This window comes from Phaenicophaeus curvirostris, chromosome Z (assembly GCF_032191515.1).
Source record: "Phaenicophaeus curvirostris isolate KB17595 chromosome Z, BPBGC_Pcur_1.0, whole genome shotgun sequence".
Taxonomy (NCBI): Eukaryota; Metazoa; Chordata; class Aves; order Cuculiformes; family Cuculidae; genus Phaenicophaeus; species Phaenicophaeus curvirostris.
Genome location: NC_091431.1, coordinates 12957324 through 12969577, shown reverse-complemented (window position 1 = coordinate 12969577; position 12254 = coordinate 12957324).

Sequence of the window (12254 nt, the reverse complement as noted above, 5' to 3'; positions counted from 1 at the left end):
GTATGTACTAGGCAAGTAAGGGAGTAGCTGGGCAGATTTCTTAAAGGGAGAAACCTTTCTTTTTCACTCTCTTCTATGAATTCTTCCTGGTGGTAACAGTTTCGTGTGTGTATGCTGTCAAATCCTCTCTTTGCAAAATCAGTATCAGAAACATCCTAAGGTTTCCCTAGATAAATCAGGATACACTAAGTGATGTTTCAAACCTGTATAAAAATTAAGTCATTACAACTGAAACATTTCCAGATGAAAAAGTTAATTTTAGTACTAAAATTACTAAAATGTGTATATAGAACTGAGCAAGGACCAAAGACAACCACCACATCAGCATCAAGTGGGCAGATCTGGCCTTGCAAAGTCAGCAGGCAGGCCTAAGAGACCCAGACTCACTGCTTTTGTTGCCTCCAGAAGACGCAAGCCCCAACAAATGTTTTATAACCCTATTTTGGCAGTAGGTCAGCCTGGTTTCCCCATGCCCAACATAAGCCAGTAGTGGTGTGGAGCCACACCTGTTTTGCCTTCCCATGCAAACGCAACCTTAGACTATTTATTACAATAATTCAATTTCTCAAGAAAAAAAAAAAAAACAACAAACCCAAACCACCTAAATATATATCAATTTCCTCAAAATCTCTCTGAAGGAACAGCACTAAAATAAATGTTTTGCAGATAAGGAAAAAAACCAAAACCAAACAAACCAATAAGAGGAAACCAATCTGTAAAATTCTGCCAAATGCAACTTTTTTGTCTGCTGTATACAATGAGTAAGAATCAAGATTTAGTAATCCCTAGCATCTTAGTGACATTTCCAAATATGTCTCTGTCATTTTCAGTAACTCAATATTATCTGTTTGAGTATGGGCAAGTTGAGGACCCTTTTTTTTTTAAAGAAAAAAGCAGCATGCTTTAACTGCCCTTCTCCCATCCAAAAATACTCAGATACATATGTCTTTTTGATGTATATTTTGATAACATGGTCATCTGGTTAAGGTATCATCTGTTTTCCAAAACACTGCCTTTAAGGTTATATACTACCAGGATATTAAACACACACACACACAAAAAAAAATCTGTCCTACATGTTTCCTTTGTTTTCTGTTCTTTAGTCCGCAATTATAATTTGACATGTTTCTATAAATGTTTGACTTAACATCATTGAGCAAAGGATTCCACTAAACAGACTTGCCTTTTCTTTAACTTGAAATAAAGTCAAATACATTCAGTAATATTCAATCAGCAATAGCTCCGTAGGCAAGAATATCAAATCTGAAACAAGGTCAAATGAAAAAAGAAATCACGTTTTAGCTACATACAGATGGATGCAATTCTATATGTAAGATTTCTGAAGAGCTTTGAAAAAATCAAGCCCTGGAAAAACAAGCTTCACCAAATGTAGCCACTTCAGTGAGGCAAGAGCAAGTAAAAATAGGCAGGCTTATATATCCTGCTCTTCTCGACCTCTACACCCAATACTTTTCAAATAGATTGATTATTTTAATTTCATGCCCCTGTCAAATTAATAATAAAAAATAGGCCTAGATTCCAAATTGCTTTATCTTGCTAAACAGGTTCCTAATACATTTTCTTTGAAGAAAATTCTTCCATCATCCCATTTTCACGTAACAAAAGTCTTATTATGTTTTTCTTTCCATCTACTGGAAAAGGTCACATTGATCTCCCTGAAAACAAAGACATCACACTACTTTAAGTTATTAATTTAAACATTGTAATTCATTTTTTTTCATCACAGAAAATAAATCACAAGACATTTTCAATGTCTGGAATATTCACCTTCAATGCATTTAAATTCCAATTTTGCAGCTCTTTATTCAGCTATGTTTATCACTTTCAATTGAAAGCTAATTACTTTTTTCGATAGATTAGGCTGAGCAATCAGAATTTGAAGATGACAGAAAGAGACATTCATCCATCCATACTGAACATGGATTTCAACTGTTTCCACAGGTGGGCACAGGATCAGCTTTGGTTCTTTAATCTGCCCTGAATGCCAAGCCATGAGATCCAATGCATCAGGTATTACAACACGTACATATTCACAGGATTATATGATGCTGGTGCCCTATGGTATAGCAGCTTCAAATGAGGCAAGAAACAAACAGAATTCTGAGGCACTGGCTTAGCTTAGGCTTTGTGAAAACACATTGCACAAACCAAAACAGGAGAGAAGTACCAGTCCAGTCTGTATGCAAAAACAATTGACATGCCAATGTATTAGCAAGGAGGGGACCCAGTGTACAACACCTACAAACCTCACAAAGCTCTGAGCAAACAAGCAGTTTTGGTTTTTTAAAAAACAGATTAAAAAATCACACAGTTCCACCAGAAAGATAACAGCTGCAGTGGACACTGACTATACACCCTAAGCAATCACTTTCATATCTATTAGCTCATGCTCAATCAGCATTACGTCTACAAACCACATTTGGAAACGAAAGAGGACATAAGGAGCTCCGCAAGAGTCACCTGTACTTTTTGCATACACAAAAGTTTCATACACAAAAATACTGGCTTGCTACTTTTCTAAGCAGTTATCCGGATCCTTTCATGTGGTATTTTTTTTCTTATCGGCTAGTCGAAAAAAAACCAAACCAAAACCGAAATCCTACTCTCGAAAATTAAACCCTTACCCAAGACACTTGATGCCAAGCAGGGGGTCTATTTACGGCAGCCAGTTTTTCAACATTAGCTTTCCCTCACAACTACTGAAGAATGCTACCTTGCACTTGCATGAAAAGAAATTTGCAGACTAATATAGGGACACAGCAGGAGAATAGCAGTGGAAAAATGCTGCTGGGACTTGAATCAAGAGGGCAATTAGGTACTCGTTAAGAAAACATAGTACAAAAGTGCTTTGATAATTCATCAGTTACACAGTTTTGAGATCTTAAAGAGTGAATAATTATAAGGCAAATATGTAGAGTATCAGTTCTGAGGTCTCAAAAGTGTTGATTCAATACTCTAAGTCACTGCTTCCTCAGATAAGTTAAATCAGTACTTACAGAACAAAAGTATAAATAACACTGTGAGGGGGAGAGGGAGAATTGTGTGCAAAATGGAGGGCAACTGAAACAGAAAAAAAAAAGAGAAACTTTTTGAAATAAGTCTTAGTTAAGCTTAGATTTCACTGCACGCTGGGTCACACTTCACCATAATGTTGCTGGGTTTTCTGGTTCCCAACTGCAGAAGCTAATCAGAACCACCACCACACATCACCTTCTAAAATGAAACATTGAACACATAAAATGAATCTGAATTAATATAGATAAATAAGCATAAAAAAAAAAAAAAAAAACCAAAAAAATCAAAACAACAAAAAAAACCCCAAAACCCCAAAACAAAACAAAAAACAACTTCACAGCCCTTTGTGTGGAAGGGGCATTTCTCCACAATTGCACTTCTCCATGCTGCATTTTATTCCCTTCCAACGTTGTAAGTACACTGATTTGTTTTGCATCATTGAATACATACCTAAACCTTGAATTATTAATATACAAGGTCCAATACAGATCAAGACTAACCCTACAGCTCAGGGAGAGACAAAGAGATGGTGACAGAACAAGTTCTAACCTGTCACAATGAGACAAGGCTCAAACTTGATCAATTCACTCAGTACGAGTGCACACATGTTGAGAGATGCTTCCTTACCCTTGGTCAGAAGCAGGTTTTTGCTAATAACATTACTGTGCTTAACCACTCACCCTATCTGCCAGACCCGGCTCCTGTTATTTCTACCTCTTCCCAAAGACCAAGTCAGTGCTCAAAGGAACCCATTTTAAGTCAGTAAAAGATGTAAATGGAAAACTTATGGAGATCCTCAATAGCCTTTCAGAAAATGATCTGTGGAATTGCTCTAAAAGTTGGCAGTATCACACGCGTCTGTGTGACAACTCAGAAGGGAACTGTTTTGAGGACGACTGTAGTTGATTTTCTTGATTTGTAAAATAAAAAAAGTTAGAGGCAGAGCCTCTGTTTTTTTCAAGTCTGACATATACTAAAAAAAATTCCTCTTCTGTTTCATTGTTTAAAGAAGAGGAAAAAAGCATCTATTTTTATGTCAGTCCAGGTTAATAAAACCCACCTCTGGTACTGACAAGATTAAAGAAATAAAAAGCACAGTTTTCATCTATATACTTCCCAGAAGAATGGGGGGGGGGGGGGAGGAGCGGGGAAGAGGGGAGTGTGGAAATTCTTTCTAAGAGTTCCTTAAGGAGATTATGAAAGGTAAGTCAAGTAGCTTTATTACCAACACATGCACAAGAAATGCTTCATCTGGTTCCTTGCCTCTTATCTCAAAAAAATACTTACCCTCTGTAACAGCAATGCTTAGACTTCACTAAAATTAACATTTCTGCCCAATCTCCATTAGCCCTATGGCCACAGCATGCCGTATTCTGTAAATTAATGCTAAGTTTTCACAGCTGGAGAAGTTTAATATAAGCCCACACAATACCATTTGCTGCCTCCAACTACTGTCTAAGCTTCCCTCATTGGCTCAATCAACACAAATCTCTCCTCAGGTTTTTGTGAAGTTCTTACCATAAGCTTGACACAGCTGACAGAATTTGAAAAGCCCCACGTTCCCTCTTTCCTGTCCAGCTACTGTGCTGAAAAGTGTGGCCTCTAAGGTCCTTTTGTAGACATGTAAACAACCAATCTCTTTCATAATCATCTGAATCATTTTTAAAAACAAATGCAGCCTGTGATAAGATATATAGCCTCACTCTTCCTCTAACTGCATTGATTTTTCCATCCCAAGACAGCAAGCAATTTGGCTGATGTCTAAATCAAGAACAGAAAAGTTCTCAGTCTCTGCACTCTTAAAATCATGTTAAGATCAGTCTCCCTTCTTTATTGTTTATTTTACAATTTCTGCTCTATTGGAGGACACTCCTTCCCACAACTCACCTAGATGTCTGCAAATCAGTTGCAGAAATATTACAAGAATTTTCCAAACTCTGGAAATTTGGACTATTTAAGCAAAAGGTTTCTGTGAAAAATTACTAATATGCCTCAGAAGACAGTAAAACAGAGGCCTTTGCTTAGGCACACACATAATAAAAACTGCTTCAACATGGACCTTTTCCCATGAGATATGTTTTTTATGTTGACCAGATTTAGTCGCGTTAGACTACGAAACAATGGTAACCCAAGTAGTGATAACTGCCTTCTAAATTTCTCCTTTGCTTATGTCAAACTGGTACTGCACATAAGCCAGTAAGTCTTTTATATCTAGACATTACCATGGACAGCACAATTATTACATTAACTGTTACTAAACTCCACTAATCTTCAAAATCACAGGAGCCTTTTGCCACCTTTCTTTTTTCCTCTCATGTATGGAGATAAAAGGCTGTGGGGAAGACTAAAATCCACAAGGACATCCTGTTGCCTACTAGTAAGTGAAGGACGCTGTTTCTTAACCCAGGAAAGGGACACAGGTCAAGTCAGCAGCCAGATCAGGGTCAGGACTAGAGCAAAACCTTAATTTTGTTTCAAAAATTTTCATTTCATGAACCATTTAATGGTATTTTACAACAGCTTTCTAAATTCTTTATTATTTAATGAAGTTAGTCAGGATCATTACTTAAATGTCTATGCACAATATTTTACATTTTCTGTACAGTAACAGAAAGTACTATACACTTCTTGCCAAACAGAACCATGACAAAACCACAGCTGCATCCTGTTAACCTTGAAGACATAAGTAATGTTTTCAGACCTTGAAAATCTCACTGTAAACTCCTAGCGATTCCACCTACTCCTCAAGGATGCGTGATGCTTTTTATTTGGGGCTCCTGAGCTCTATTATAATCCCTTAAAAACATTCTCAACCTACTGCTAAGCCCTAGGTGACAAGAGGTAGGGATTAGAATGTCTCATCTTCAAGTGGCACTGAGAGATAGCAAGGACATCAGAAATAGTCATTGAGACAAACCAGGAAGAGACCCTGTAAGGCTCGTTACACGTACAGGTGTGTGTAAGATATGATATAGTGAAGCCAACATGCAGTGTAGAAAACCATTTTAAATGATGTCATCCATATTAAAATAGAAGGGGTTTTTTGTTCCAAAACAGACCACTGTAAGCTATCCAGCATTCTTGCAAACCTGCTACCTAGATAAGACGCTAGCAGCAACACTGAGACTATGCATGTCAGAAGAGGGGTTAAGGTCACCTGAATCATTCACAGCTTCACTATTTCTGCAGAAAGGCCATGGTGCTACTTTTTTTTTTTTTTTTTGCAATAACTCTAGCATCAGCCTATCGGTTGCATATAACTTTATGTTTTCTTTTTTTCCCTTTTTAAATAATACTTAATGGAAAAGTTTTGTTTTGCAAGTGGTTGACTTAGATAGATTTAGTTTAACCCAGCTAAACACTTAAAATAAATGAATTAAAATGCCGGAGCAATTTTGAAAACCCTTTATGCGCCTTTCTATGCTGTAATAGTGAAACTAAGTTACATCTTAAATATGTCTCCAAAATATACATTAGAATAATCTCGTAGCTCTGAGAAGCTGTTAGTCTGCTTATTTCACTATTAACATCAAAATAACTCCTGAAGCATCTATAATGCCACAGTTTCATATAGCAAATCATTCTAAACACTCAATATCACAGCAGTCAAAAATGTTGCGTATGTATAGCAAAAGGCAAGTACTTTCTTTCTACAACCTGGACAACACAGCCACCATCATGCGATCCAACAGACAGAGGCATGCCAGACTATAGACTCAGTATCTGTGTATCCCGCAGCAAGTATAGTGTAACAGCCAGCATATTCATTCCTCACGGTCTTTCAAGAGTCTAGTCAACTCCTATTAAACATCAGCCTACACACAGAGTCTTATCATACTTAAGACAAACATGAAATCAGCAATGAAAAGCAGAAATTTTAAGGTAGAGGAATCACACAGAATCACTAGGTTGGAAAAGACCTCCAGGATCGTAGAGTCCACTCATTCCTATCAACCACTAAACCATGTCTCTGAGCACCTCATCCACCCTCCAGGGTGGAATAAATACCTCCAGGGATGGCGACTCAACCACCTCCCTGGGCAGCCTCTGCCAGTGTCCAATTACCCTTCCTGTGAATTTTTTTTTTTCTGGTGTCCAGCTTGAACCTCCCCTGGTGCAGCTTGAGGTCATTCCTCCTGTCCTGTCCCCTATCACTTGGGAGAAGAGGCCAGCTCCCTCATCTCTACAACCTCCTTTCAGGTATCTGTAGAGAGCAATAAGGTCTCCGCCTCAGCCTCCTCTTCTCCAGGCTAAACAACCCCAGCTCTCTCAGCTGCTTCTCCTAAGACTTGTTCTCCAGCGCCTTCACCAGCTTCATCACTCTTCTCTGGACACGCTCCAGAGCCTCAACATCCTTCTTGTGGATTTGAGGTGCAGTCTCACCAGTGCTGAGAATAGAGGGAGAATAACCTCCCTGGACCTGCTGGTCATGTTGCTTCTGATACAAACCAAGATGCTATTGGCCTTCGTGGCCACCTGGGCCACTGCTGGCTCATGTTCAGTTGCTGTCAACCAATACCGCCAGTCCTTCTCTTCCGGGCAGCTTTCTAGCCAGTCAAATGTTATATATTATATGAATTGTTACATGAACATTCTGTACTAAATGTCACCTGACACCATAAGTTTCTACAAAATGTACGGTTATAATGCTAGTTTAAGGCACTCCTCACAAGCACCTCTGATGCTCTGATGTGAAGACTTAAATTCGAGTACTCATTCTTGCTCAGAACAGCTGCAGCCTCCAAGCATTTCACAGCTATTGTGAATCATCCCACTATAGTGACTATAGTGTGCACTTTTGCTAGGTAGCAGAGGGAGGTAGGAAACAAAAGGCACACCAAAATGTAGATAGCTTTTTTTTGCAAAATGGTATTAGCAAACAAAATGCCATCTTCTAATACCATTGCCAGCATACAAAACAGTTAAAACTCACTAAACGTTTGCCTGAATAATGCATATCCCTCATGTTCTGCCACTTACCTATTCCAGTGGGAAAACTAAATGAATTTGTAGCTGTAGCAACTATGCAAATAAGGTTTTATGTATTCATGCTTGCAGCTGAAGATACCAGGAACAATATAAGTAGATGCGACACAAAAGAAAAAAAAAAAAGAGCATCATCAGCTTTTGCAAATCATTCAAACTAGCATATATCAGGAAAAAAAAGTCCTGGATTTGTATCTTACTCACAAATGGTTTTTTCCACATATGCATTTGTTCACATAAAAACTTGTTTATACAGATGCACCTGTTACATCACATCACCCACCTCTGATATTTTTAAACTATCCCTCAATCCCCCTAGTTCTTAGGAAAGCTAGAACACCAAAGAGAAGATAAATGCCTAGCCTTCCACATGCAAGTTGACGCTGCTTTCTTATAATTATTCCTGCATTTGAGACTAACCTAGAAGCTTAATCTCTGAAGCCACTTTTTTACCTTTCACTAAATACACATTTTCCTCAGTTTGCTTTACTGATTAAACACTTAACTGAACAGTTAACAATCTCTTCACTGCCAAATCACACTACTAAAACATTTCTTAATACATATGTACTACAAAGCACAGCCAATATCATTAAACCTCCTTTTAAAAAACAAACACCACAGAAAACCAGTATTAATCATACCACCTGAAATTTTGTTTCATGCAATATCCTATGTGTATCACACCTGTATCTCAAAAGATATTGTCATGCTGGGTACACTATCTTTTAAACAACACCATTAAGACTCCCACAGGATCATTAATACTCAAATGGCATTCTTCTCACAGGAGAAAAATATGCAGCTTAAAGCATTTTAGTACAGCATGAACTTAATGCAGCACAAATAAAAATTCCTCTTCAAATACTTGAAGCTGTTGGAAACTCCACTTGAAAATTACATTGCTTTTATAAATAAAAAGCATTTTTGCAAAAATCTGCAATAGATTTCACATGAGAGCTTACCAGAAACTATCAAAGCAGGTAACAGTACATAAAAATAATCTTATAAAGCATGTTTGCAAACAAAACTACTGAACTACAGAAAGCTAGCTGGCCACCTGGAAGTTCTATGTGTGGCCAAGAACTGACAGGTGCAGCCTCTACCCCTTAAGGAAATAACTTTTCTATTTCACTAACTAATGCACCTTGAGAAACCAAAAGTGAAACCAAAAAGGAAAGCAAAACTGGTTTTCTTTTGCAATCTTAGAAACATACAAACAAGTTCAAGAGTATTATTGTCTCTAAAATCTAGTGTTCTGGCAACTACTGCAGGTCAAACTGTTTGTTGGTTATACTTGTAACTTCTTTCGCTTTAAAAATCTACCTTAATGTGACACCAATCGAAAATGTTAACATCAGGTTATACTAGATAATAGGACTGGGTTTAGAACTGTCTGTCTGCACTTTAATTGAATTCTACTTTTCATCTAAAACCTCAACATATGAATAAAAGAAACAGATCCAGTGAACACAATTCACTGATAAAATAAGATTAAGAAGCATGAATATGTTATGACAAAATGACCATCCATCTTGCTTATTACCTACTAAATCAATGGATTAATCTGCAACTTAATGAACTTCCATAGTTACTAGACTCACACAATCTCAAGAAAAATATGAACAAGTCTGAAATCAATATGTCTGAAAGTCAAAGGACAGAAAAACTAGTTATACAAGAAAACCCATCTTAAATTCCACATGTGCTTCTACGAAAAACAATCAAGTAATTTTGATGATTGTGAATCTGAAACTACAATTTTACAGAGAACTCAACATTTTAATTACCCAAATTACTACAAGTAAATGAAGTGGCTTTTCAGAAGATAATAATAGCATTTTAAGCATATGCTTGTTTCAGTTGCCTTCAAGTACCTGCTACCTGGATTCTACTAAACAAGCATGTTTTATACACATGCTCTCATTACGCTGCAGCCTCCTACAGCAACTTCTGGAAGAATGTGACTCTAGATTCGTCTGGAAGGATGGAAAAAAGATGTTTCCACTTCATAAGGGAAAAAGCAGAACTTCTCCTGCACTCAACAGACCACCAATACCCACTTGATCCCAGTACTGAAAAGATAAAGAATGGACAAAGACATCATAACAAAGCCATCATCTTTCAATGGGTTAATGCTTTTCAAGTTCTCTAAGATAAAGTGTACTTATAAAAAGAGGAAAAGATTGTTCATAGAACTTCAAAACAGAGATTTTTTTTGTGGCAACAACACCTGGCACCTTACTGTAAATACAATGTAATCACGATGGTGTTGTTTCACAGAACTGGTCAGAACACACGTTGACTTTGCTTTACTTAAGTGCCTCATAAGAACAGATGTAATTCCTTAAAAAATTAATAATCTCCTGGTTTAAAAAGCAAATGCCACACCTTTTTCATAAGACCCAAAACAAAGGTCTGTCCCCTTCATAGTTAAAACCAGCTGCCAAAAGCAGGAGCTGTCACACAGTTCAGCTACAGAGGCATCTCCAAAGCCAGTCACATAGGACAGGGAAATGCACTACCTTTATCCAAGCATCTTCAGCATCACTTAAGCGTTAAGCGTAATTACAGAAAAGGAAATATGACGAAAATCTCTGCAGGAGAGAATACAGGACCAGAGCAAAACCTCAGCAGGCAAGCATGGAGCAGGCTTTGCTCCATCTCCTCAGCTGCCAGTGCATACAAAGCTGTCCTGGATTTTCGCTATGGAGTCATAGAATCACTAGGTTGGAAAAACCTCTTAGATCATCAAGACCAACCATTCCTATCAACCACTAAACCATGTCTCTGAGCACCTCGTCCACCCGTCTTTTAAACACCTCCAGGGATGGCAACTCAACCGCCTCCCTGGGCAGCCTCTGCCAGTGCCGGATGACTCTTTCTGTGAAAAAGTATTTCCTGATGTCCAGCCTGAACCCCCTGGCAAAGCCTGAGGTCATTCCCTCCTGTCCTGTCCCCTGTCACTTGGGAGAAGAGGCCAGCTCCCTCCTCTCTACAACCTCCTTTCAGGTAGATGTAGAGAGCAATAAGGTCTCCCCTCAGCCTCCTCTTCTCCAGGCTAAACAACCCCAGCTCTCTCAGCCGCTCCTCGTAAGACCTGCTCTCCAGCCCCCTCACCAGCTTCGTTTCTCTTCTCTGGGCATGCTCCAGAGCCTCAATATCCCTTTTGTGGTGAGGGGCCAAGAACTGAACACAGGATTTGAGGTGCGGTCTCACCAGCGCCAAGTACAGAGGGAGAACAACCTCCCTGGCCCTGCTGGTCACGATGTTTCTGATAGAAGCCAAGATGCCATTGGCTACTGCTGGCTCATGTTCAGTCAAGTGTTAATCAAAACCCTCAGGTCCTTCTCTTCCAGGCAGCTTTCTAGCCATTCTACCCCTAGTCTGTAGCTGCACAGGGTTGTTGTGCCCCATGTGCAGGACCTGGCATTTGGCTTTGTTACATCTCACACCATTGGTCTCAGCCCATCAATGGTCCAGCCTGTTCAGATCCCTTTGGAGCCTCCCTATCCTCCAGCAGATCGACACTTCCACCCAGTTTAGTGTTACCTGCAAACTTGATAAGGGTGCATTCGATGCCTTCATCCAGGTCATTGAAAAGACACTGAACAGGGCCAGCACTGAGCCCTGGGGAACCCCACTTGGAACTGGTCTCCAGTTGGAGTTAACTCCATTTCCTACCACTCTCTGGGCCCGGCCAGCCAACCAGTTTTCTACCCAGGAGAGTGTGCGCCTGTCCAGTCCAGAGGCTGACAGTTTCCTAATCAGAATGCCATGAGAAACTGTGTCAAAGGCTTTACTGAAGTCCAGGAAGACCACAGCCACAGCCTTTCCCTCATAGGCAGGACCTTGCTCCCCCACCCCTCCTCCTAGCCTCATGAACAGCCTGCCCGCTGCAAGCAAACGGCGAAAAAGCCGGTGGCAACCGGCAGCATTGATCTAAAGCGGGAGTGTGGGAGGGGGAACACAAGAATGACAACTAAATCTTTACAAACCAAAAACAACCGGGAAAAAAAACCCCACACTTTTCGCCAGCAGGCGAGGGCCAAACGGTCTGGCACCTCCGGCCCCGTGGCGATTCCGGGCCCGGGAGTGCGAGGCCAGGCTCCTCGGCCGCTCCAAGGGGTAGGCGGTTGATACCGGGACAGACACGGGTTCAGTCCCGCTCGCTGCGGCCCCTCGCCCAGGCCGCCCCCTCACGGCGGGGGGCGGGGCGCCCACTCCTACCT